We start from the raw sequence: 26,446 nt of genomic DNA, 5'->3' as shown, positions 1-26,446 counted from the left end.
ATGGGCCATGCCTCCCAGTGGAGGGAAGGAAAGAGCCACTAAGGGGCAAGGACTTAGAGCTCAGAAACCGTGGCAAGTGAGTCTCATGCCCCGTGCAGCAGAAGTCCAATCAGGAGGGCCCCAGGTGGAGCTGTATCTGCAATGCATCAGCCTCCAGGGGCCAGGTCTCCCCACCTGCATGACTGGGTCCAGAGCTCTTTAAAATCCAGGGGCCGCTCCCCAGTCTAGGGCCACAGGGACTCCCAGTGGCTTACTGGAGCTCTGTGGTCATGAATTTAGAAACTCATCAACATGTCAAGTGTTCTTCTCCAGCCACAGGCCATGGTGCTGAGAAGTGGCCAGAACCAGGGCTGTGGTTTTACCAAGTGAGATGTGGAGGGAGAGGAGTGGGAGGTCACGTGCCCTTTCACATCAGTCATGACTAAGCCTCTATGGCCGTGGAACCCTCCTTGGTGCAGAGCAGAACATGCTGCACCTCTGCACATCACAGTTTACCTTCACAGCCTGAGAGATGGTGGGGGCTGAGGGCTCAGCATCTAAGGGACTGGATCAACACCGACGTGGGGATTTGAAACTGGTGGACCTATTTCATCAGGAGGCCAAGTTCTCAACCTCTAAGGCCCACTGCTCTCTACCCCAGCTGTACCTCAGAATCACCTCATGGGAAAGGTGGCGAATGTCATGCTGGCCCTATCCCTGGGTTACACTAATTAGCATAGAGTGGGTGAGGGCATGCTGCCAGGTTTCTCAAAAGCTCCCAGGTGATGGTAAGGTACAGCCAGGATGGAGAAAGTTGCAGCACTGTTTCAGTTCTCTTAACCCCAGCCCCCACAGCCCCTTTCCCAGCTGTTCACTTTGTCCTGCCATGGTTGGCTCATCTCTGCTCTGCTCAAAGCCATCTCAGCAACCACCTTGGGAGGCATCCACCACGCCTCCCAGGCTGGAAGTACCAGTGTGAACGTGATGTAGGGACTTTGGGTTCTCTGGCCATCAATCTCAGCCATGAGCTTTGCATCTGGTCTCAGCTAGGCTGATGGTCCTATAGTGAACCATGAGGAGTTATAGACATCTATCATCATCCTTCACAAACTGCAGTCTCACTGGGTTCAGGATCAACAGAACCATCATAAAGAAATGCCACGGTTCTTAGAAATGCGACCCACCAGCCACATAGTACACATCACTTATTTTGTTTTGGATTTTATTCCCCTTCCTTCATTACCCTCCCCTGGTGGCACCTTATAAATTTTCTGTTTTCAGCCACATGTGGTGGCTCATGCTTGAAATCCTAGCACTCTGAGAGGCCAAGGTGGTAGGATCATTTGATGCCAGGGTTTCAAGACCAGCCTGGGCAACACAGCGAGACCCCATCTCTCCAAAAAAATTAAAAATAAAATTTAGGCATGGTAGTGCACTCCTGTAGTCCCAGCTACTCAGAATCCTGAGGTGGAAGGATCACCTGAGTCCAGGAGTTCAAGGCTGCAGAGAGCTATGATTACACGGGTATACTCCAGACGAGGCAACAGAGCAAGACCCTGTCTCAGTAAGTAAATAAATAAATAAATAAAAATTGTTTTCTTTACTGAGACATTAAAATTGGTATGTCTAAGTATCTCACTTTCTTACTGTAAAACCTCAAAATTTTACTATTATTCCACTAAGATTTACTTAGGATTATTACAAGTTAAGTTAGTTCATGGTCTCATCGAGTTGGAAAGTATGCTAAACACTATCACTCATAAATAATTTTAAAACTTAGTTGTGGAACTCTACAAAGATGAGGCTGAACTTATGGCCTGTTCAACCAACAGGCTGTATTCTAAAAGCCCATTTATAAGTTATCTGGAACCCAGAGAACATTTCATTTCATGCAAAATTACCACTAAGATGGTACTTAACTTACCAAGTAATAGATAACTATTAGATAGCTAATAACTAATAGATAACTATTAAATAATAGAGAACTAGAGAATAGATAATTAGATAATAGATAACTATAACTAATACATAACTATTCAACTCATTTGTCCTTTTCTAATTTAAAACCAGAAAAACACTATTATGATGCAAGAAAATTAAGTGTTGTGTGTGCAAATAGACAAGAAAATCAAATGCAAGTGTATGTGTGAGGTGTATATGCAAAAACTCTCTAACTTAAGGAAAAGAAGCTTCACATCAAGAACACAGAAGTTAATCCATGGAGGCTGAGAAGATAATTTCCGCTTGTTTCCAAGGGCAAAGGACATTGGTGATACTAGGTTCACTGTACCTGTTGGTACAGTGGTGGGTGGTGGGTGCTGCAACATTGCTGACAGCTTTGCAGTCTTAACGGTAACATAGTAAAGGGAAGGAGAAAGGGTTTAAACAGATGGAGAGACCAACTTAACAGTGTGATGAATCGTCAGTAGATGATGGGGATGAAGGGGCATGTGTGGCACAGGTACAAGGAGAAAATGTGTGTCCTCCCTAAATCCCACACTGAAATTTAATCCTGAATGTTAGCTGTGGGGTCTAATGGGAAGTATTTGGGTCATGAGGGTGGATCCCTCATGTATAGATTAATGCCCTCCCCCAATCCCAAGCAGGGAGACTGGGGGAGGCATTAACTGTGAGTTCTCGCTCCATTAGCTCCTATAAGAGCTGGCTGTGAAAAGAACCTGGGACGCCACCCCCTTCCTTCCTCTCCAGGCCATGTGAGCTCAGCACACACCAGCTCCCCTTCACCTTCCACCATGAGTAGAAGCCTTACCCGATGCAGATACCCAGTCTTGAACCAGAATTGTGAGCCAAGTAAACCTCTTTTTTTTTGAGATGGAGTTTCGCTCTTGTTACCCAGGCTGGAGTGCAATGGCGCAATCTCGGCTCACCGCAACCTCTGCCTCCTGGGTTCAGGCAATTCTCCTGCCTCAGCCTCCTGAGTAGCTGGGATTACAGGCACACGCCACCATGCCCAGCTAATTTTTTGTATTAGTAGAGACGGGGTTTCACCACGTTGACCAGGATGGTCTCGATCTCTTGACCTCGTGATCCACCCACCTCAGAAACCTCTTTTTTTTAAAAAAACTACCCAGTCTCAGGTATTCTTTTACAGCAGCATAAAATAGACTAAGAGAACTTCCAAGAAGAAAAGAAAAAGGCCCTTCCCTGGCTACTCTAAGAAACTCAGAGTTGAGAAGCCTGGTTTAGTTATTCAGGGACTGCCCAAAAAATACACAAGTGAGACACAAGTAGTAATAAAGAAAAAGAGATGGACATAAAACTGTGGGTCCCCACCAGAAAGAAGGCAGACAGACATCATCACCTGTCAGTGCCTTCTTCTCTCTCCTGTGAGTTTAGCGATGGGTCTATCCCTTTCAAGGCCTAACTGGCATAACCAAACATGAGAGTTTTGTGCACAGAAAGCCCTCCGAAACCTCTGCCACCAACCAACTGGGTGACAACTTCTCTGAGCCACAATTCTCTCACTGGTAAAATGGGATGACAGACACTTATCATTCAAGGTGTTCAGAGGATTAAATGAAGTGCTGCATGCTGAGGCAGAGCACAGCAACTGGCACTGAGTGAAGTTCCAAAAATGCTGGTGACTCATCGTAATTTGTGACAGGGAATGTCTGTCACCTCCTTGAGCCAACAGGTGCTGGTGCACAGTGAGTGCTCTATAGGGTTAGCTTAAAAAACATAACAAGACCAGACACGATGACTCATGCCTGTAATCCCAGAACTTTGGGAGGCCAAAGCAGTGGATTGCTTGAGGTCAGGAGTTGGAGACCAACTTAGCCAACACGGTGAAACCCCATCTCTACTAAAAATACAAAAATTAGCCAAGCATGGTGGCGCATGCCTGTGGTCCTGAGTAGCTACTCAGGAGGCTGAGCCAGGAGAATTGCTTGAACAGGAGACAGAGGTTGCAGTGAGCCAAGATCGTGTCACTGCATTCCAGCCTGGGCAACAGAGTGAGAATCCGTCTCAAAAAAAAAAAAAAAAAAACCCTAACAAGAAGAAGGTCCTTTCCTAAGCAACTGAGGGGAGGGGTGGAGTGAGACTTGTGGGAGATAGAGCAGAGACTGAGCAAGGTAGGCAGGGCCAGGCTGGGTATGCAGCCAGAGAGGAATCGGGGAGTGCCAGAGTGAGACTCAAGCCACTGTCTGCTCAAGGGCTGTGCAGAAGCCAGGGTGGAGCTGGGAGGAGAAACTACAGGCCCTCACAGAAACAGGGGCTCAGCCAGAGAGAGCTGAAAAACTCTTTTTCGAATCCATGTAACAACATAGTAAAATGACAGGTGCTTGTCTGTTCACCAAGTGAGTGCCCAGCAACATGACAAAATGACCCAGAGTCAGCTACCCCAGAGTCAGGGAGAGGAAAGGACCATGGCTCCCTGGCCCTACCCAAGCCTCAGCTTCCTCATTAAGGCTACTGTATATAAAACGGTACAGTCCTCATCAGGCTGCTGTGAGGTATGGCTGGTCAAATAATGCCCCCTGCAAAAGAGGTTCACGTTCAAATCCTTAGAGCCTATTAATATTACCTTATATGGCAAAGGCTTTGCAGACTCAATAATTAAGTTGTGAATCTTGAGATGAGATTATCCTAGATTATGCTGGTAGGCCCCAAATGCCATCACAAATGTCCTTATAAGAAGGCAGCAGATTTCAGAAAGAAGAGAAGGCCATGTGACAGAAGCAGAGATAAGCAGAGTCATGGAGAGAAGATGCTACCCTGCTGATGTGAAGATGGAAGGGGCCAGGAACCAAAGCACGCCAGCAGCCACAGAATGGATTCTGTCCTTCAAGCTACTGGAGGGAGCACGGGCTTGCCCACACCTTGATTTAGCCCAGTGATGCTGATTCTGGACTCTGGCCACCAGAACGGTGAGAGAATAAATTCCTGTTGCTTTAAGCCACCAAGTTTGTTACAGCAGCCACTGGAAGCTAATACAAGGGATTAAAAGGGAAGTGGATACAAAGCAATCAGCATGCTACCTGGCACGTGGTAGACACTCAAGAATCCCCATTAGTGAAGGACACCCTTCCTGAGCCACCAACCTATCCTCAAAAGCGGTGTGAAAAGCTACAACCTTGTGCTGCAATAATGAGCTCTGAACCCTGCTCACAAAAGTTCCTTCGTGTTTATTGTTTGATTCTGTCCTAAAAAGGAGTTTCCAAGGTTGTCCAAGGACTCTCAGCTTGTCCCACTGAAATACGACTTTGCCACAGGCATTTGTCTTCAACATTCAGTTCAATTAATTAAAATATTACACAAGATGGCCTGCTAATATCTCATGGAGTAGACCCTCCTGATCTCAGGCATCACGAGCTGTGATCAGGGCCGTCTTACCTTGCAGAAACACAGCACAAGCACTTCTTTCAGCCACAGGCCCTTCAACTGTCAAAGGAGAAGCTGGTGCTGAGTTACTGATATGGGAACTGAGAGCTCTGCCCCTATCAGGGCAGACATGGGAAAAGGGGCTGGGCAGGCAAAAAGAGACGCTGGCTAGCACTTGACCCTCCAAACTGCTTTTCAGCTTGACTCATGCAAAAAGGTTTCTCTCTACCCTAAAGCCCCTACTATTTGTTTCTTCAGCCCTTGCTCCGTGCACCCCTACTCACGGTTTTCCTCCTTGAGGGGTGAGTCCCAAGTGTCAAAACCCATGTGTGTAATAATTCCACTTCCTCCGTTGTGCTCAGCCTCTCTCATGCAGACTCTGGGGACTCAGCTTCCCCTGGGTTGCTGCGAGGATGAAGCCTCATGATCCTGATGGCTCTCCTACCCTCCCCTCTGCCCCATTTTGTTTGAGAGTCAGGGCTGTGCTGTCCCAACCTTCCCCAGCCTGTGTAAGATTTGAAGACTGTCCCCTCCACCAAGCCACAGCAGCCCTCAGCCACAAAGAGATCAGGGTGGAGCCTCAAAACCTCAAGAATATCTTAGAGAAAAAATGAAGACAAAGAAGAAGCCTATTCACTTCCTAAAAGCAGCCATTTGCAGGCCCTCTGAGCTATCTTCTTTGTACCCATTCTTCTCTGAGCTTCTGCCAGGGCCAGGTTCACTGGGTAGAGACTGTAAACCCTAACCCAACTGACTACTGACCACTATCAGGCAGGAGACAAGGGCTGTGCACAGAGTGAGTAGAGACATGAGGAAGAGCTGCCTCAGCATTCCCTGGCCTCTGGCACTGCACGGAGCAGAGCCTAGGATTAACAGCTCACACCTGCCAGACTTTCACTTACCCACGAAGGCTCATGGCTCTGATGTGCCCTAAATCCCGCAGAGGGGCTTGTATGCGGTCTTGCAGACACATGCCTGTGAACACCCTGCGGGTGGTTACTACTTCTTGCTCTCCTGCAGACCCCAGGGCCAGCTCCTTATCAGTCACTTCCTTTGTGCTGCACAAGTGAATGAGAAGGGGCAGGTGTACTCCCAGTAGGTAACTTCACATCACTCCACCTGTGATAAATGACCATGCCATATCACAGATTTCAGGAACAGAAGACCACCAACCAGCATGACTCCAAAATGTATGTGCGATGTCCTGCCCAAGTCATTCCCTTCCCTCTGAGATGCAGGGCACCTTGGTTGGAGCAGCTCAAAGGCTGGGAGGGTGTGGCCAGAACCAGACTCTCAGCGAGGCACCATCACAGCTGAAATGTAGACTTCCACACAAGCACTGTGTGTTCCTGGGCCTGGCTGTCATTAAGGTCCCTCCAGAACCATCTGCCCTTGCACCTGCAGCTTGAGTTGGCCCCTTGATAGGCCAGGCATTGGAAAGTCCAACAGAACCAAGGTACCTGAAGCTGGGGTCAAAAGTGGCCTTGACAAGCCTCACTCAGGATGCTACCGATTAGTTTAAAACGTCTGTGTGGGCCAAGTGGAGTGGCTCACGTCTGTAATCCCAGCACTTTGGGAGGCCGAAGTGGACAGATCACCTGAGGTCAAGAGTTCAAGGCCAGCCTGGCCAACATGGTGAAAGCCCACTTCTTCTTTTTTTTTTTTTTGAGATGGAGTTTCGCTCTTGTTACCCAGGCTGGAGTGCAATGGCACAATCTCGGCTCACTGCAACCTCTGCCTCCTGGGTTCAGGCAATTCTCCTGCCTCAGTCTCCTGAGTAGCTGGGATTACAGGCACGCACCACCGTGCGCAGCTAATTTTTTGTATTTTTAGTAGAGACAGGGTTTCACCATGTTGACCAGGATGGTCTTGATCTCTTGACCTCGTGATCCACTCGCCTTGGCCTCCCAAAGTGCTGGGATTACAGGCGTGAGCCACCGCGCCCGGCCAGTGAAAGCCCACTTCTACTAAAAATACAAAAATTAGCTGGTCATGGTGGCACACACCTGTAATCTCAGCCACTTGGGAAGCTGAGGTGGGAGAATGGTTTGAATCCAGGCTGTGGAGGCTGCAGTGAGCCAAGATTGCAACAGAACAAGATTCTGTCTCAAATAAAAATTTTTTAAATTAAAAATTAAATGTCTGTATGTTGACTGGGCATGGTGGATCACACCTGTAATCCCAGCACTTTGAAAGGCTGAGGCAGGTGGATTGCTTGAGCCTAGGAGTTCAATATCAGCCTGGGCAACATGGCCAAACCTTTTATCTATAAAAAATAATTTAAAAATTTGCCAGGCATGGTGGCACACATTTGTAGTCCCAGTGCTCAGGAGGCTGAAATGAGAAGATCGCTTGAGCCTGGAAGGCAGAGGCTGCAGTGAGCCATGATTCTGCCACTACATTCCAGCCGGGATGACAGAGCAAGACCCTGTCTCAAAAAATATGTATATTAAAATTAAAATAATAAAAATACAAGGTCTGTGTGTAACAAGAATGCAATATTTTAAAGACATGTGCCTTACAAATAGTATCTATTAACTGCCCACTTCCCAGAGAAAAACCTACAGGCTAGGTCATAATTGAAATAAATGAGCAGAAGCTTAAAAATATCATCTAACCCCACCCTCTTTTTCCAGCTAGAATGATGCTCAATCCAGCCAGAGCCTAGGCCCAGACTTCAGAGCAAGGGGGGTACAGCTTCTTTCAAAGAACTAACGTATTATGCCAAGCACAGGCTGGAAAGGGGCTAACGAAGGACATCCAGAGAGCACTGGTTGAAGAATCTGCAGCACAGCCTGGCAGCAGAGCAGCACGCAGCTGGACAAAGGAACACAAAACTCCTCACAGGTCAGTGAAACCATCAGGAGAAGAGGCACACACAAGCATGCAGCATGACAACAGGGGTGTGGAAAACTTTCTCATGTCTGCATACGCAGGCCTGCTGGCATATACACTGCATAACTCCAGAAAAGCACCCATCAAGCACATGGCATTGGTGTCTTAAGGGAGGGGACCTAGAAGGCTAGAGGATAAGGGTAGGAAACAGACTTTACCACATATCCTGCTATATTTTACAATTTTTAAGTGATGAAAATGTTTGCCTATTAAAAAACAAAATAAAATGTTCTTAAACATGTCAAATCATGTTAAGTACATAGAGGTTTTTGAGAAGTCTCTCTAAGAGACATCAGTGCACAGCCACTAATAAGGCGATAGAAGATTTCAAGGGGCTCTGCTCTGGGGCAGTCACCCCCACAGGTGAGAGAATCAAAGGCAAGCCCACATCTGTTGCTGGCAGTGACTGCCATAGCTTTGGCAGTGAGCATCCCTTGCCCTCCACCCTTTACTTCCTTCTTCTCTGACTTGGCTCCTTCCACCCTGTTTGCCTCCTCTGCCACATCACTACCTCATGTGGCATAGTGAAGTCTATACTCCAAGTCAGAGTCCCAGGATCTTAGAGATAGAGGGTAGTGTGGCAGAATCATGAGCTAACCCCTGTAATCACCCCTCACTACCAAGCCACCCCCTCACCTGCTACTGGCTCACAGGCTTAACTGGTTTTTTTTTGCACTGAACCCACTGTGCAGAGATCCCACAAGGTCACGGAAAGAGCGTGGCTATGGAGAAGATGGGGCCTGCTACAGCTGCTCAGTTAGCTATTTCACGCTCTAGGGAGAGCCTCTGAGACAATTAACACCGTTTCTAGAAACCAGGATTTCTGGGTTTCTTTACACCCCAATGCTTCCTCTTCCTCATGGTGTTTCAGCAGTGTTTCACAGGTGGCTTAGAGGGGGTGCAGATAATTCTTCCCCAATGCTGGGTTTCATTTCTGTCATTTCACAGATAACAGCTTCACCCCTGACCCTATGGGTGCCAGGAATGCCCTGCCCTGTGACCTGCATTGTGAACATCCTGCAGCAGGACTCACTGCCACACAGCGCTCGGTGAGCTGTGGCATTCACAACTGTTAAGGCAACCCGGAGCGGAGACAAGGAAGCCAAGTTGTGGCCCACAATCCCCCAGAACTGGTGGTTAGAGCACAGGCATTGTTGTAAGAATTACTATGATCCAAGAAAGGGTCTCCCCAAACCATGAAAATAACTATGGAACTGCTTCTGTCATTTAAAGTAATGATATGAACAAAAAGAATGAAAAAGTCTTAAAAAGTCTGACACCCTCCAGTGTGGGATGAACATATTCCCACTCTTTGCAAGGGCCTAAAGGGGTTCGAGCCCCTGAGTGATCTGGCCCTGCCTCTCTGGAGCCTCCTTCCTGATGCATTGACACAGTTCCTCCTCATTTATCTCTGAAAACCCCCGGCTTGAGCCAGTGCCCTCCCTGGACACATAACTTACCCTTCCCTGAGGCCCTGTGATGCTCCCCAAAACCCATGAGAGAAAGAGGCCACCTTTTCTTGGTGCCCCTAACCTACCAGGCGTCTTTGCACCCTTTAGCACCTATAATATCACACTTGCATATATATGTATATGTGCATGTATATGGGGAAAATTTTCACTCTTTCAATTTTAAACACACACACACACACACACACACACACACACACACACACACACACGATGACCAAACCCGAAGGTGTGGCAACTTCTTATCCAGAGGAGCAGAAGTAGCCCTAGGTTTCAGCCACCTGGACAAAAGGGCTTTTGTGCCAAGGACACAAAAGGTCACTGCGGAGAACAGGCTTCTGCGTTTGACAAGCACAATGGGACAAACTGACAGTTCTGGTTTCTCCTCAAGAACTGACTGGGGCAGCAGCTGTGCAGTGGCTTCTAGTCTCACCTCCTTCTCCTCGGTTAGACTGAACCTCAACTTGACCTCAGGGAAGCAGCTGTCTTCCCAAGAGAGGCAGAGGCTTTTCTTGCTACTTTTGACAAAGACAGACTAGCTTTGTTCATTCATTCACTCAACAAACACTGATTATATGCCTATTTTGCACCAGGCACAGTGGGACACTCTGGAGATAGAAAGAAAACTGAGCTATTGTCCCTGCCCTGAAGGACACTTAAGTTTTATGACAACCCAGATCCATGATGTTGGCAGGGTGTGTCCATAGAGAACTCTGGCAATCTTCACACTGTGAATGTCATTGTGGGACACAATGCCCCATAACATGCAGTAAAGCAGAATCTAACACTTGAGCAACTTCTCCAAACCCTCAAGGAGTTACTATTAACCAGTTGCACACCAAAGGGGAGAGGGTAAGAGGGCCTCCCAAACACAGACACAGGTGGTAAGTGAGCCACTCAGCACTCTGCACACCAGCCCTCCAGGGTGTCCTGGAAGACTTTCTTACTTTTATGTTGTTTTTCCTTTTGGCTACTCAGCAGTGTCTCCCTTCCTCCTAACAGCTCCCTGAACTGCACCCTCTCTTAGGCCACTCAACTGGGGTAGGGAGGGGTGGGCAGGAGACCAGATGAGACGATCAGAGTGCTGATTTTCCCAGGCGCAGGGACCACTGGTTTAGGGGCAAGCCCCTGGTCCAGTCTACTCAGTGTCACTCCCTCCCCTGGGCCAGTCCAGACATGAACCATCCATCTTGTCTCACAAGTGAGCAGCATTCCCGAAGGACAAAGCTCTGCCCAAGCACTATGCAATCCTGACCTGGTACCATATTCTGTGCCCCATAAATGCTCCAATCACACTGGTGGCAAATATGGTAAAAGTCAGTCAAAACCAAGAGCTCTGGGTGCCGTTGGGCATGTGGTGGCTACCATCCTGACAGGTGTTAGCAGGGCCGCAAAGGCTGTGCTGAGAGCCACCTTCCACAGTCGGCCATGCTTTGAGAACTTCGCCTCTGCTGCGCTTCTCTCCCTGCCATGCTCTACTGATAGTGCCTTCCCCTTTAAGATCTGGAGATGCAATGTGGAAATCACAACCACTTCCCCCCGGCCATGCCTCACTCTCTGCATACATGCTGCATACTTATGGGTCCCAACACCTTTGTTTCCCCTGGGGAAAAAAAATGTGCAGCATCCCATTCATTGGGCCAGAGGCTCACCCAGAATACCAGCAGAATGGGAATGCAAGCCCCGAAAAACACACAGACCAGCACACCCATGAAGGGGCAGGAAGGCATTTCTATGAAGTTCGGTGGTCAGCTCCCTTAAGTAAAATATTTCACTCTCAAAGAGGAAAAAAATCTGTATGTTTTTACTGAGAAAGAACTGACTAGCAAAATACTCTGGAAGAAAATGACTAGGCTCAGGCATCACAGGCAGCAATTATTCATGCTGGGTACCAGGAAATCTGTTGTGTTCTTTGTTGCCTGTCCATAGCCACTCCCAGGGGAGAGAAGGTGAGAAAGTGCCATTTGATGTTTTTTGTTTTGTTTTGTTTTTGAGGCAGGGGCAAGCCCCTGTCACCACGACTGAAGTCAAAGTGGTACAATCATAGCTTGCTGCAACTTTGAACTCCTGGGCTAAAACCATCCTCCTGCCTCAGCCTCCTGAGCAGCTGGGACTACAGATGTGTATGCACCACCATATCCAGCTAATTTTTTAATTTTTGGTAAAGATGAAGTCTCACTACGTTGCCCAGGTCAAGCCTTTTTTAAATGTGAAGTTAGGCATGGTATGACAGCTCATGCTTGTAATCTGAGCACTTTGGGAGGTTGAGGCGGGAAGATCACTTGAGGTCAGGAGTGCCAGACCAGCCTGAGCAACATAACAAGACCTCATTTCTAAAAAAAGAAAAAATTATTTAATTATCTGGGCACAGTGGCATATGTCTGTAGTCCTTGTTAATTGGGAGGCTGAGGTGGGAGAACTACTTGAGCCCTAGAGTTTGAGGCTGCAGCAAGCTATGACTGTCTACTGCACTCCAGCCTGGGCCACACAGCAAGATCCTGTCTCTAAAATAAAATAAAACAAAAATAAGAGTTTTTCCCTAATATGATCAACATTTATATAATCCTAAAAAAGCTAGCCAATCCTATTTCTAGGCCTGCCTGAGTAGCAAGCTCAAACAGCTTTAATAAACCAAACTGCTGTTTATTGTCTCAAATGTTTAATTTGCAGACAAATCTAGGTTATGAGGTAAAAATAGCACCTGTTTGTATTCATTACAATAGTCCATTAAGTTAGGTTCACAGTCTATGCCACAGGCTGCTAGTTGCCATGACAAACACTGATACATCCTTAACAGTTTACAAAAGAGGTAACCTATGATGTGAAACACTGGTCAAATCCTGGGATTCCCAGTTCCCAAAGAATGACACAGCAGTTACTGCCCTGGAATTTAGTCATAGCTCATGTAATCCTGTTTCTGTTTGTTTGAGACAGGCTTGTCTCACCATACTGCCCAGGCTGGTCTCAAACTCCTGGGCTCAAGCAATCCTCCTGCCTCAGCCTCCCAAGTAGCTGGGACTACAGGCGCATGCCACTATGCCCACCTATTTCAACTATTTGAAATGAGTTACATCCACTACTGCTTAAAACTCTCATTGCTCCAGAGGGAGCTGAGGCAGGGTGGCCAGTGCGCTGAGTGTCTGGGCTGGGACATGCCCAGGTACATGGCCCAACAGTCAAATCCCCAATGAGAAAGGCCACTGTTGTCCCACAGGAAAAAGTGAGTGAGATTAACTTTAAAACCTGAATGCTCCTTACCGTGCAAGTTGGTACAAAGTCGTTTCCAGTGGCACTGCTGTCACTGAGGCATCCTTTCCTTTTGAGCCAGTCAAACAAAACCCACCCATACAAAAGTTCCCAAACCACTTCACAACTCATCCACTGGCTTTCTTCTCTCTTTGACAAAAGATGTTAAATCAACCTTAGTAAAGATACTGGACTAATTAAAGAATGATTAAATAATTAAGTTGACTCAAAACACAAAAATCTTCCACCCTTCAGCAGAGTTATTCAACATACAGTTCAAAGGCACCTATAATAATAGTCACAAAACACATGTTTTGGGCAATCAATGGTTGAACATTATTTGAAAGACTATTTGCACTATTGAGTAAAACAAGCTCCTGTTCTCATGGTCTCTGCAGTGTTTCCAAGAGAAAGGCATGAGAATGAAAAATGTAAAAGTGGCTGGGTACAGTGGCTTACGCCTGTAATCCCAGCAATTTTGGAGGCTGAAGCAGGAGGACTGCTTGTGGCCCAGAGTTCAAGAACAGCCTGGGCAACACAGCAAGACCCAGTCTCTAGAAAAAATTAAAATTAAAAATTAGCCAAGTGTGGTGGCAGATGCATATAGTCTTTGCTACTTGGGAGGCTGAGGCAGGATGGTTGAGCCCAGGAATTCAAGGTTGCAGTGAGCTCTGATCACACCACTGCACTCCAGCCTGGGCAACACAGCAAGACTCTGTCTCTAAAAATAAAGAAAGAATGTAAAAGCTTTTAGCAATGGCAACCTCCCTGAAACATGTTCAGAGCTTCTTCCACAACTTGTATCCATTTGAAGCCCTTTTTTTCATCATTTTCTGCTTTAACTGGTAATTTCAAGTCCCTGTTTCCTTTTTGAAACAAGTCAGGAATGGCTAATAGGAAAGAAACCTGCCAGAAAGAGAAAGATAGTCCAGACCCGAACCAGAAGATAAGTATCCATAAATTATCAGGGGAAAGTATGCTGGAGTCAAGTGGTCTTTCAGTTCACGGGAAAATGACAAGGGCTGGACTTACAAAAATGCTGTAGTTGTACTGGGGTACTGTCTGCAAAGGGGCTCAGAAGGAGTGATGAAGTGAGGCTGGAAAAGCCAGGGAAAGGCATGGGACGTTCTAGCTGGACCAGGAAGAATGTGGTCTGCATGACACACAGGCAGCTTCCTTCTCCACTGACACATCCTTGGTACTCCAGGGTCTCCGACACTATGTCGTTTCTTCTACTCTAGAAAGCTACTGCTGAATCACTGCAGAGGGGGAAGAAAGTGAAAGACTAAAAAGGCAGAATTTCCAAGGCAACAGACCAAAGAACAACTTCCCTAAATAGGCACTTGTATGTGTGTGTGTGTGTCTCAGTCCAACGCCAACTCAATCAAGAACACACCACACTTCATCCATGTGGCCCCTAGGCACTACCACTTCATTCCACTGTCAGGGAAGAGTCGACCAGGGAGAAACAAAGGAAATCACCTTCACCGGATAAACAAGAAAGGAAAAGGGTGAGATTCAGGCATGACTTCACCAAGTCACTGGCAAGTTGGGGACAAACTCCAAATGAGACTGCTAGCGCTTCCCTTCTACTTGAGGCGGGCACAGTCTACCGGCAAGGTGTTGCCCCTAGGGCCAATCCATTTACTCACTCCCCTCTTCCAAACCATAGGAGTAACAATATTTGGAAGATTCTGGGGTATCTTTTTTTTTTTTTTTTTTTGGAGACAGGGGCTCACTTTGTCACCCAGGTTGGAGTGCACTGGTACAATCATAGAACACTGCAGCCTCGACCTCCTGGATTTAAGTGATCCTCCCGCCTCAGCCTCCCAAGAACCTCAGAGTATAGTTTGCACTACTATTCCTGACTTTTTAATTTTCAGTAGAGACAAGGTCTTGCTACATTCCTCAGGCTGGTCTGAACTTCTGGGCTCAAGCGATCCTCCTGCCTGGGCCTCCCAAAGTGCTGGGATTATTGGCCTGAGCCACCTCACCAAGCCTATCTTGACATTTCTTGGCACCTAGCCCTATCTTAATTGGGTTCTGTCAAATATTCCATTTTATTGCCATTTGATTATCACCCAATTATGTGATGTGATCATTTAATATTTGTATACCCAGAGCACAAAGAATAAATGAGAAATGTGAAAATATTTAACATTTCAGCTTATACAATCATAGGTCCTTCCATTCTTTAAAAAAAAACCAAACAGCATCAGTAAAAGATTCAGCTGGGTCAGTGACCAGCTGACTTAGAGTTTGGGGAGTGCAAGCCCTCCACTTCCTCCTCCCACCCCTACCCACATCCTTTTCCTCTGAACTTCCCTGGATGTCCCTGCCTCTCAGCACCTTCCTCTTCTGTGACATTTCCCCTGGAAGGTATCCTGAGCAGGAGTTAATGATAGGGTATACTCCAGCCCTTTGAGCACATGTGATAAATAAGAGTACTGTGGTAAAAACAGAGTTGCCAAGACTGCCAAGTTGAGTGGGGGTCGAAACATCCATGCTTGCACTGGTCCAGTGCACTGCGGTTCACAGCACTCTCCCACATATATTATTAATCCCCACCACCCTCCTGTGAGCCTAGCACTTTCCCTATTTTACAGATGAGAAAGCTGACTCAGGTTCACATCTAGCACTTTCTACCTACAATCCAAATTGCCCCTACCCCAAAAAACAAACACAGACATGCCAAAGACATTACTACATAAGCTTTGTGATACAAACCAGACTAACACCTGCACTAAATAATAGGTATCACATCTGACCCTAAGCCAGCCTTAGGAACTGTCCTGCCCGTGTTACGGCACAAAGGATTCCAGTGGGGAGTCACAAGCTGCAATGCTTTCACTGGGGCCAGCCCCAAAGAAGGAGACACTCTCTTTCTCTTATGTAGAAATATACTGAACCACCTTTTAGGTAAAGGACCCATCTGGCATCTAGAGTTAATTTTTTTTTTTTTGAGAGGAAGTCTTGCCCTGTTGCCCAGGCTGGAGTGCAGTCGTGTGATCTCAGCTCACTGCAACCTCCACCTCCTGGATTCAAGCGATTCTCTTACCTCAGCCTCCTGAGTAGGTGGGATTACAGGTGTACACCACCGCACCCAGCTAATTTTTGTGTTTTTTTTGTTTTTATGTTTTTATTTTTGAGATGGAGTCTCGCTCTGTCACCAGGCTGGAGTCTAGCGGCAGCGATCTCAGCTTCCTGCAACCTCCACCTCCCAGATTCAAGCAATTTCTCCTGCCTCAGCCTGAGTGGCTGGGACTACAGGCAGGCGCCACCACGCCCAGCTAATTTTTGTATTTTTAGTAGTTTCACCAAGTTGGCCAGGATGGTCTCTATCTCTTGACCTTGTGATCCGCCTGCCTCGGCCTCCCAAAGTGCTGGTATTATAGGTGTGAGCCACCATGCCCAGCCAATTTTTGTATTTTTAGTAGAGACGGGGTTTCACTATGTTGGCCAGGCTGGTCTTGTGATCAACACACTCCCCTGCCATTGTCTGTCTTGTCTTTCATGGTGGCCGCGGAGGACTCCTCATCAGGAGGATCTGGCCCAGGTGGCTTAATACCATGGACAATACACCAGAGCAGACCAGGCCCAGGACTTCCTGTCAGCTCCTCATGTCCCCAGCTCCATTCCCACTGGCCCACACCCCTGAAAGTCTCCTCTGGTTTCAGGTCAGTGGTTCTTGATCTATGACGAGTCACAGACCACCAGGTTCTGACAAAAGCCACAGGCCCCAGCCCCAGGAAAAGTGTATACGTATCCAGTGTAGGCCCCACCTCCCTACAGGTTAAGACGCCCTGCACTCAGCCCTAGGGTTTGACACATCTTTATCAAAATCCACTGTAAGAAACAGTCACATCATAACAAGACCCCAAATACACTACATGTGAATAACTAGATGTTTTACCAAAAAATGTTTACCCTTCCCATAGGAAATGTACTTGGATATTTGTTGTATCAAAAAAACTTTTTAATGCTAGTTACAGCATCAAATTGATTTCATGAACGACTGCATTTTGAAATGCGCTGTGTGGACCCTTCTCTAGCCTATCTCCTCCTCAGTTGCCCTTCTTCCTCAATAATTAGTGCAAATGTGGTTACAGCTCAGTGCAAGACTACTTCTAAATGTTATTTCTATGTATTAAGATGAATCTTTAAAGCCTTGGAAAGTCAAGTAACTCCAGAAATATCTCAACTCTTTCATTTCAGGAAAAAATTCAGAAAAGTGGGTTATTGTGATCTCACAAATTACACCATGGAGGTGGCTACTTTACCCAAACATAAAGTTGGAGTTGTGCTTGCAAAAAAGGGGACATAACACAGGTAAAAACCACCACTGAAAGTCATCACTCAGGCTGTCTCCAGGCCAATTCCCTAAATATTTCTCAAGCACCTACTAACTGCACTGCCCTCTATTTTTTCTAGCTGAGCAAGGAGTAGCAGCGTAGGCAGCCCCTACACATATGAACACACTTCAGGAATTGCTTCAGAAAGTGAGTCATAATAGCCTGTTGGGACTCTCAGCACCAGCCCGGTGGACTTCATCCCTGCTAGACCAGAGACGGACCTGGGGCTGGGTATTGCGGAGGTTGTTTCCGCTGGCACCCAATTTGTATGGGGAGAGTACAGGCCATACCCAGGAGAGCTGGAGAAGCTTCAGGCAAGGGGGCTGAGAAACTTAAACGGACAGACAAGCTGGTGAATGGGGGGCAGGGGAAGAACTCAGGAGAGCAAAGTGCCCCCAGGGCCTTAAACACTGGCTAGTTCACACTGTAGGCTGGCCACCTAACATCTACTCTTCCTAGTCTAGGACCTATCCTCCTCACCAGGCCTCAGGAAAAGCTAGCCCTGTCTCCAGCTGAAGAGTGGGGGAAGTCTTGATTAAACTAAAAGAGCTGTTCTCCAATGTGACCTTGCATCAGAATCACCTGGAAGTCTTAAAGCACAGTTTTCTGGGCCCCATCCCAGAGTTTCTGATTCAGTGGGTGGGGTGGGACCTATGAATCTCCAGTTCTACCAAGTTCTCAGGTGATACTGATGCTACTGGTCTGAGGACCACACCTGGAGGACCACCAGCTTAAGCCAATCAGCACATAGCACTCTCACAGCCTAGGCCATGTGACCTTTTGCTCCCACAGACCAAAGGGAAGGACTGGTAGACACTGTGGCTGGGGACTCAGTTGGCTTGTCTCCTTCCCTGATCCTGCTGGACAGAAGCAAGGAAGCATGCAGTCGCACTGCCCCTAATGACCATCTCGGAATCATGAGGAGACCAGCCCCCTTAGGATGAAACCAGCAGTGATGGCTGGACAGAGGAGAAGAACTGAGGTCCTTGATGAAACTGCTGAAGTGCTGATGGAATGAGACTCCAGTTCTCTGAGATAATAAATGTCACTGCTGGCAGTCAAAAGCATCCCAACTGACATACCCTATAATCCAGGGAGACACTTGAACTGGGCATCCCTGTTTCCTAGTAGGACCTTGTACCCCAGAAACAACCACTTGCCTAAATACTTCCTTCACATTTCCAGAGTTAATATACTTAGGTAACCCTTCTTGAAAATTCAAATGAATGGGTTTAAGAATACACCATTTAGAAATGCAAGCAACACGACAGGGAAATAAGGGCGTTCAATATGCTAGAATGAATTAATAATAGCTTCCATAACGGCAGCTGATACCACCTGCGTGAGGGCTATGGGAGAGGCAGGAAAGGGGGAGGGAGTTTCTCAGGAGACATCAGAATATCACCAGCAACTGGAGGTCAGGAGAACTACCAGGTGTCTCAGGGAAAGGGCTCTGGGAGGATCCCAGGACCGGAGCTGGGAACAGGTAAACGTTTTCCTCTTCCAGAGGTCCCCACCCTTCTTCCTCAATGTCAGAGGATACCCCTGTCTTCCCAACCCTATTCCAGAAAATGGAACTCACCAGAGCATGATCCCCTCACTGTCCCCACCATATACATTTGCCTACTGCCTAAGTCCCTCAGCAGGTGAGCCTCACTGAACAAGTTCCACATTAAAAGGCCAGCAGTCTCGCACATGTTCCAGGTTAGGGCTCTGGGCAAACACCAGAGGCTAGCTGGGCTGGCTGGCAGGCATGGGCCTGACAGCCTGATAGGGCATGACGAAGGTACATGCAAAGACCAGAAAGAGGAGACATGCATACTATACTCAAGACCCTGGCTTCCCAATCCCAGATAGGTTATGATGAAAGGGACAGCTAAGGAGCCAAGGCTGGGCCCGGTGGCTCACACCTGTAATCCCAGCACTTTGGGAGGCCAAGGCATGTGGATCACCTGAGGTCAGGAGTTTGAGACCAGTCTGGCCAATATGGTGAACCTCATCTCTACCAAAAATACAAAAATTAGCCGGGCACGGTGGCACACGCCTGTAATCTCAGCTACTCAGGAGAGTGAGGAAGGAGAATTGTTTAAACCTGGGAGGTGGAGGTTGCAGGAGCCAAGATCGTACCACTGCACTCCAGCCTGGGCGACAGAGTAAGAGTGAGAAAGAGAGAAAGAGTGAGAAAGAGACAGATAAGAGATTAAATCCACAGAGGAAAGGCTGATCTAATTCAAAGCTCCACCAATCACCCACACTCTGTAATTCCAAGTTCCGCCAATCACCCACACCCTGGAAGCTCATTGTAACGCTTCCGTTCTGCACACTTACTAGGCACCAGGATTAAATGTTAATTCATTCAATCCCCAACATGACTCTGGGGCTGCGACTACCATCAGCCCAGTTTTGTGGATGAGATAACTGAGGCACAGAAAGATTAAGCTACTTGCCCAAAGTCACACAGCTAGCTGGATGCTCATAGAAAGTACAGTGCCAGAGTCCACAATAGTTATAGGAATAAAATAAATGGTTTTGAAAGATGTGTATTCTCAGCAAACAGGACTGTGTAAAAAGAAATTCCTGATATATAAACCAAAATACTGAAAACAGAAATTGTTGATACTGGAAAGTCCAGGTAATCCATTTTTAACCCTACATTGAAAAGCATTTATTTTTCAATACTGTGAAGGAAGTTAGGTAACATAATTGGGTTTTAAGCCCTGTTGGGCGTCTTTTAACTACCCTCAGGGAGTTGCCCTAACCACTCCTCAACACCACAGCTCATCTTCAGACAGAACCTCATGCAGGATACCCAGGGAGGCCTGGCCGGGTCCGGCATGCAGGGGGTGCTCAGAAAAAGCTTGGGTTCCTTGTCATTTAAGACTTAAAAAAAAAAAAAAAAAAGGCATCACACTTAAAAAGCATTCTAAAGCTGCCAAGAATATTATTCAAAGTTACAGTAACTTTCAGAATCTAGTAAGATAAGGAAAAACAGCCCGATAAGAAAAAATGAAGAAAGGATATGAACAGGTAATTCATTACAAGTTAAAATACACATTAACAAGAAAAGGTATTCGATATTTTTGGTAATTTGGGAAATGTTATTAAAACAATAATGTCTTCCTTGTCCATTAGAGTGGCAAAATTAACAAGATTTATTCTCTTAAATGTTGACCAAGTTAAGGGGAATTAGACAGTTCCACACACTAATGGAAGGAGTATAAATTTTAAAAGCAAGCCACAGAAAAGTTTGCGTAATATGACTACATTTATGTTTACAATGAGAGCATCTAACCCCTGAGAAGGTCTAGAATTGGTGACACCTCAGTAGCAATGGGCATGCTTAGTCCCCGCATCTTGGTTTTTAATACGTTTATCCACTAAAGGAAACCAGGACTCTTTGGAGAAATGGCTGATTCCAGGGCTGGGACAAGGGAAGTACAAGACAAGTCTTCAAGATTTTGTGCCAGGAAGAAAAGTCCTCAAAGAATGATGGGCAAATGTCAAAAGGACACAAAAGCCAGTTTGAAGGGACACCCACTGGCAAAATCTAGGATAATCTGAGCAATAAAATGCATAATGAGAGTAACAGACTCTAATCTATTGAATAAAGCAAGAATTCATTAGTCTATCGATGTAAATCAAAAAATAAATAATAAAGAAAGGCTTTTCCTTCCAACTAATAAATATAGAAGGAACTATGAAATTAGAAAGGCATCATCTGCCAACTATCATAATAATTGATTCAGGTAAGAAACATCAATGGATTCTGAAACTAGTCAGTAATTGTATAAGAAGTAACAGTATATTTACATAGTCTCAAATTCTCTTCCTTTGAGACACAGATTAACTATAAAGGGAAAAATGGTAACTTTTCAATGAGACACCACCTTAATTCAAGTGATCAAAGTTAACAGGGCCAGTGAATGGGCTAATCACAGCATATGCCTGATGGGACACACCAAGAAGGCTGCAGCATCAGTCAGGCACAGTGGCTCATGCCTGTAAACTCAGCACTGTGGTAGGCCAAAGCAGGAGAATCGCGAGACTAGGAGTCTGAGACCAGCCTGGGCAACACAGTGTGAGATCCTGTCCCTATAAAATATTTAAAAATTAACCGGGTGCAGTGGCACACACCTATAGTCTCAGGAGGCTGAGGCAGAAGGATCACTTAGTGGAGGAGGTCAAAGTTGTAGTGAGCTACGATGGCACCACTGTACTCCAGCCTGGGCAACCAAGCAAGACTCTTATAAAAAAAAAAAAAAGAGAGACAGAGAGAGACAGCGACTGCTTCAATCCTTTGCTACTCCTGCCAGAAGTGCATAACCTGAATCTAATCATAAGGAAACCACAGGAAACCCAATTGAGGGCATTATCTTAAAAAGTCAGTAGTCGGCTGGGCATGGTGGCTCACACCTGCAATCCCAACACTGGGAGGCCGAGGCGAGTGGATCACAAGGTCAGGAGTTCAAGACCATCCTGGCCAACATGGTGAAACTCCATCTCTTAAAAAAAAAAAAAAAGAAAAAGAAAAAAGAAAGAAAGAAAAAAGTCAGTAAACTTCAAATATATCAATGTTGTGAAATACAAAAGAAAGACTTGATAACTGTTTCAGATTAAAGGAGACTATAGAGACAGAAAAACTTAAAGCAAAACAGATTTCTAGGATTTTCTTTTGCTATAAAGGACATATCAAAGCAACTGACAGAATATAAATAAGACCTGTACACTAAATAGTGTTGTATCAACATTAATTTCTTGATTTTTTTTTTTTTTGAGACAGAGTCTCACTCTTTTGCCCAGGCTACAGTGCAGTGGTGCAATCTTGGCTCACTGCAATCTCCACCTCCTGAATTCAGGAGATTCTCATGACTCAGCCTCCCAAGTAGCTAGGACTACAGGCACACGTCACCATGCCCAGGTAGTTTTTCTTTTTTTTTTTTTTGAGACAGGGTCTCTCTTACTCTGTCGCCCAGACTGGAGTGCAGTGGCGCAATCTCCACTCACTGCAACCTCCGTCTTCCAGGTTCCAGTGATTCTCATGCCTCAGCCTCTCAAGTAGCTGGGATTACAGGTGCCTGCCATGACACCTGGCTAATTTTTGTATTTTCAGTAGAGACAGGGTTTCATCATGTTGGTCAGGCTGGTTTCCAACTCCTGACATCAAGTGATCCGCCCGTCTCAGTCTCCCAAAGTGCTAGAATTACAGGCATGAGCCACCGCGCCGGCCTAATTTTTGTATTTTTAGTAGAGACAAAATTCTGTCATGTTGGCCAGGCTGGTCTCAAACTGCTGGCCTCAAGTGATCCTCCCATCTTGGCCTCCCAAAGTGCTGGGATTACAGGCAGGAGCCACTGCACCTGGCCATGATTTTTAATAACTGTACTGTTGTTATGAACGTTGTATGTACTGTCTATGAATGTTATTTTTTGGGAAATACACAGTGAAGTATTTAGAGGTAAAAGGGTAACTTTTGCCTCTAAATACTTTAAGTCTACAACTTACTATTAAGTAGTTCAGAAAAAAGGTAATAACACATAGGAATATAAAGCAATGTAAAAGAATGTCCACATTTAGAGAATCTGAGAAACCTCTGGCTTATTCTTGAAACTTTTCTGCAAGTCTGAAACTATATCAAAATATTTTTAAAAATTAGAGAATGTGTGCATATAAATAGAAATGTAGGTAAATTCCCTGGGATTAGCTTCATGATGGCATTTTCCTTAAACACAGAGATGAAATGAAGCAAGCCTGCATGGGCATTAATATAGGGCTTCTCAAAATGTTTTCCTCACAGAGTTTCTGTTTTAGAACACTGAAAAAAAAAAAGTCATTTTGAAGGCTCTCTCAAGACCAGCTCATTAATCAAGTTCTACAGAAGCACCAACATAATCAAGCCTTTTTCACTGCAGATTTGTGCTATTTTTTTCTCACTGAAAGTCAGAGCCTCCTGACACCACGAGTAGTTGATGATGTCGTGGCAACTTTTCTGGAATACTAAGCTAAAAAACAGCTTTTCATTTAAAAACGAAAACGAGATGAAACAGTCTTGGTGGAAAGCCTCCGCCTCCACTCTGCCTCATTGAATTCTTGAGATGTTAAGTCCTGGGCTGGGGATCAGTGGGTCAGTTGGTCCCACACTGCCTTCAAGTCCATTCCTGTGTGCATTTGAAGAGATGCTGGCTGAGAACGCTCCCTCTTAAGCAGGCAGCAAGTTAAAGACACTTGCGGGGCTTATAGTTCTTTGTCATACACATCCCATCTTTCCAGTGCGCTACAGTTTACAAAAAGCTCTCGTGTATTATTTTGTTTCATCCTTTCCTTGAAGTGATTTAAAAAAAAAAAAAAAACCCTAATATTCAGTTTAACAGCAATACTACAAAATATCCAGTTTTAAAAACAGGGATGCACTATAACATCTGCCCTTGGCTCTGATCTAGTTGGAAACAGGACTTACCCAAGCAGATAAACACCCTGAGACAGAATACACTAAATGAAAAAAGTAGCTACATGAGTAAGGTGGCTAGGTAAATAATTCTATAAGGAGCTCAGTAGAAATACAATGTTCTTTTCTCTTTGAATGTGTCCACATCCATTTCTTTTAAGCCTTATCTTCAAGGTAAACTCTAGTAGCTCTGGTTTCACAGGCGTGTTTACAAGACATCACAGGGAATGAGGGATGAGGCCTGTTCACATGCAACGCCACTCCTGGGGCAGACAGCACCAAGAGGTCTCCTGGCACCATTGCTCCAACAGACCAACCATACTGACCTTCTCACATGGGCCCCATCATTCATGTTTCTTCAAAGAAAACAGTAAATTAGCAGTCCACACTTCAGCAAAGAACCCCCAAAACAAAGGCCCTAGCCTAGATCCAAAAACAAAATTTCCCTTAAAGAAAGCATGTTTTCAACCAAAGAAAAATTAGGCTCAATTCTAGGACAACCGATAACAAACAATTCTACATGCACTGGCCAATCCCACAGCATCTAGATTCCAAAACAAACTCAGCGAAAAAGGCTCTGCTCTCACTTTTTAGAGATAAGAACCAGAGTTAGCAAGCAGCAGAACCATGATTCACACCGAAGTCAACCCACTCTCTCCTCAATCCCACTGGCTTCCCCATGGTCCACACAACCCACTGGGAACAGACGAACCCGTCAGAATTTCTCTTCAACACCCAAATCGCCACCCCACCCCCATTCCCGTGGTTTAAATGCCCTGGGGGCAGGTGACAAATTCCATTCTTAGGCAGCTTCCCAACACAAGACACATTCAGTGGCAAAGCATAAGAGAAGAAAATGGGTTCTAATACCTATAGGTTTATCTTACCCAGAGGAACGTTTTCATGGTCTGGCATTATGGATGAACTCGGGGCAGGAAGAACCCATCATTATGTAATGTCAGAGGGCAGGCGACAGGCGGAGGAAGGCGAGCCCATCAACACTCCCTTCCTTTGCCCACAAAGACACAAATTTACCTCTGACATTTCGAATGTCTGTCTTCTGGGGCCTACCTATTCCTGGCTGGCTTTTCAAGAGACAGCCACAGATCCCTGCATATTTCTCAGGCCTCAATTAATGGACAACAAAGCCAGAGAGAAATAAAATACAGAAAGCAAAGATGCTAGAAATGTTATCGGGGTCTAAGGGCGGGCAGAAAAGGGAAGAGTTTCGAGGATGGAGACCAGATTTCCTACACGGAGATGCATGTTTACTTTTACCGGGTTATGTTTACACCTAAAACACGCAAGGCCTCCAGCGTCAGAAGCCCGTAGACCCAGCCCCGGAGCCGCACAGGGCAGGCGCTGCGACTGCATCCCGCGGCCCCACGCCCGCTCGGTACTCGGCCCCCTGCCGGGGCGTCCGCGTCCTCACAGGGCTCGGGGTCGGCCGGGCTCGAATTGTTCTCAAAAGACGCCACCGCAGGTAGACCACCGGCACCGCAAGGCAGTGCAATTTCCATGACAACCGCGGGCGCCGTCCCCGTCCGGCCCAGCGGGGACCGGGACGCGCCCCCCACGCCTGTTGTCCGTCCCTGGCCCCGGCTTCCGCGGCGGCCGCGTAGCCTCCGGCCCGGCCCGACCCACCTACCTGGCGCTTCCCGGCCCCCGGCGCCAGCCGCCCCGCCGTCCCGCTGGGCCGAGTGCCGGAGCCCCGCAGCAGCAGCGCCGCCGCCTGGTTGTGAAGTCACGGGCTGCGGGCCCGACCTCAGGTGCTGGTCCTCCCGCCCCAGCCCGCGGAGCCCGACCCGCGAAGTCCGACCCGGCCGCGAACCACCAGCGCGCGCCGCAGCCCTAGCCCGCCGCCGCCGCTCTAGACGCCGGGCGCGGCCCCGCCCCGGCCCCGCCCCCTCGCCGCGCACGCGCGCTGAGGCCCGGCCCGTGCCTTGCGACCCCCGCCCCGCGAACGGCCGGAGCTGGGTCGGCCTCCCAAGGCAGTAGGGCCCGTGACCGAGCTACCCGCGCCAACTCCTACTTCTGGGTTCCCAGAAGATCTCACCCTATCCTGTGACTGCTTCACTCGCAAAGAGTTCTTGAACTTCTGGACTTGACTGAGCGACTGCATCTTCACTGTGTCATTCACTGCTTCTGAGGCCCTGACGGATCCCCAAGGGAAGGTTTCCCGGAGGAGCCGCTACCCGGGGGCGCGCCCCCAACCTTTTGCTCTCCGGACAAGAGCACTTCCTGAAGTGCAGACTTACTCCCCAGGAGATGTTTAGGAAATTGAACATTCCGACCAGAGACAAGCAAAAAATCAAAATCTTAATACTTTGAAAATGCAGACTTGCAAAAAGAAGAGGATTGCTAACCTCTGAGTTTATGTCCTTCCAGACCTATTCTGGCCTGTGTCCATAAGTGTGCACTAACAGACTTGCAGCAAACATCAGTCCTTACACTTTGCTCCCAAATTTCTATTTTTCTATAGAGAAAAAGAGTAATCAGAAGTTTTGGAAGAAATTTTTCGCTTTAATTTGACTTTAAAACAACATTTTGGTCGTGTGCGGTGGCTCACGCCTGTAATCCCAACACTTTGGGAGGCCGAGGCGGGCGGATCACCTAAGGTCAGGAGTTCAAGACCAGCCTCACCAACATGGAGAAACACCGTCTCTACTAAAAATACAAAATTAGCCGGGCATTGTAGCACACGCCTGTAATCCCAGCTA

General features: G+C 46.8%; 1 protein-coding gene across 11 annotated transcripts in view; it reads right to left on the bottom strand.

The window, feature by feature from the left end:
• The window catches only part of INPP4A (inositol polyphosphate-4-phosphatase type I A), a 144,743-nt gene extending 119,340 nt beyond the window's left edge, over positions 1–25,403 (bottom strand). For 6 of the 11 annotated variants that reach the window (XM_021671760.2, XM_064371464.1, XM_064371462.1 and 3 more), the window contains exon 1: positions 25,375–25,403. The gene's annotated coding sequence lies outside the window, so the exon portion shown is untranslated. The remainder of the gene's footprint in view (positions 1–25,374) is intronic. The other 5 variants (XM_064371463.1, XM_021671766.2, XM_021671763.2 and 2 more) reach the window with 1 other exon arrangement.
• Positions 25,404–26,446: the final 1,043 nt, after the last annotated feature.

The sequence above is a fragment of the Aotus nancymaae genome, unplaced genomic scaffold, assembly GCF_030222135.1.
Source record: "Aotus nancymaae isolate 86718 unplaced genomic scaffold, 86718_ANA_hifiasm-v0.15.2.pri h1tg000131l, whole genome shotgun sequence".
Classification (NCBI taxonomy): Eukaryota; Metazoa; Chordata; class Mammalia; order Primates; family Aotidae; genus Aotus; species Aotus nancymaae.
The sequence above is the reverse complement of the archived record's forward strand: the minus strand, read 5'-3'. Positions and strand labels throughout refer to the sequence as shown.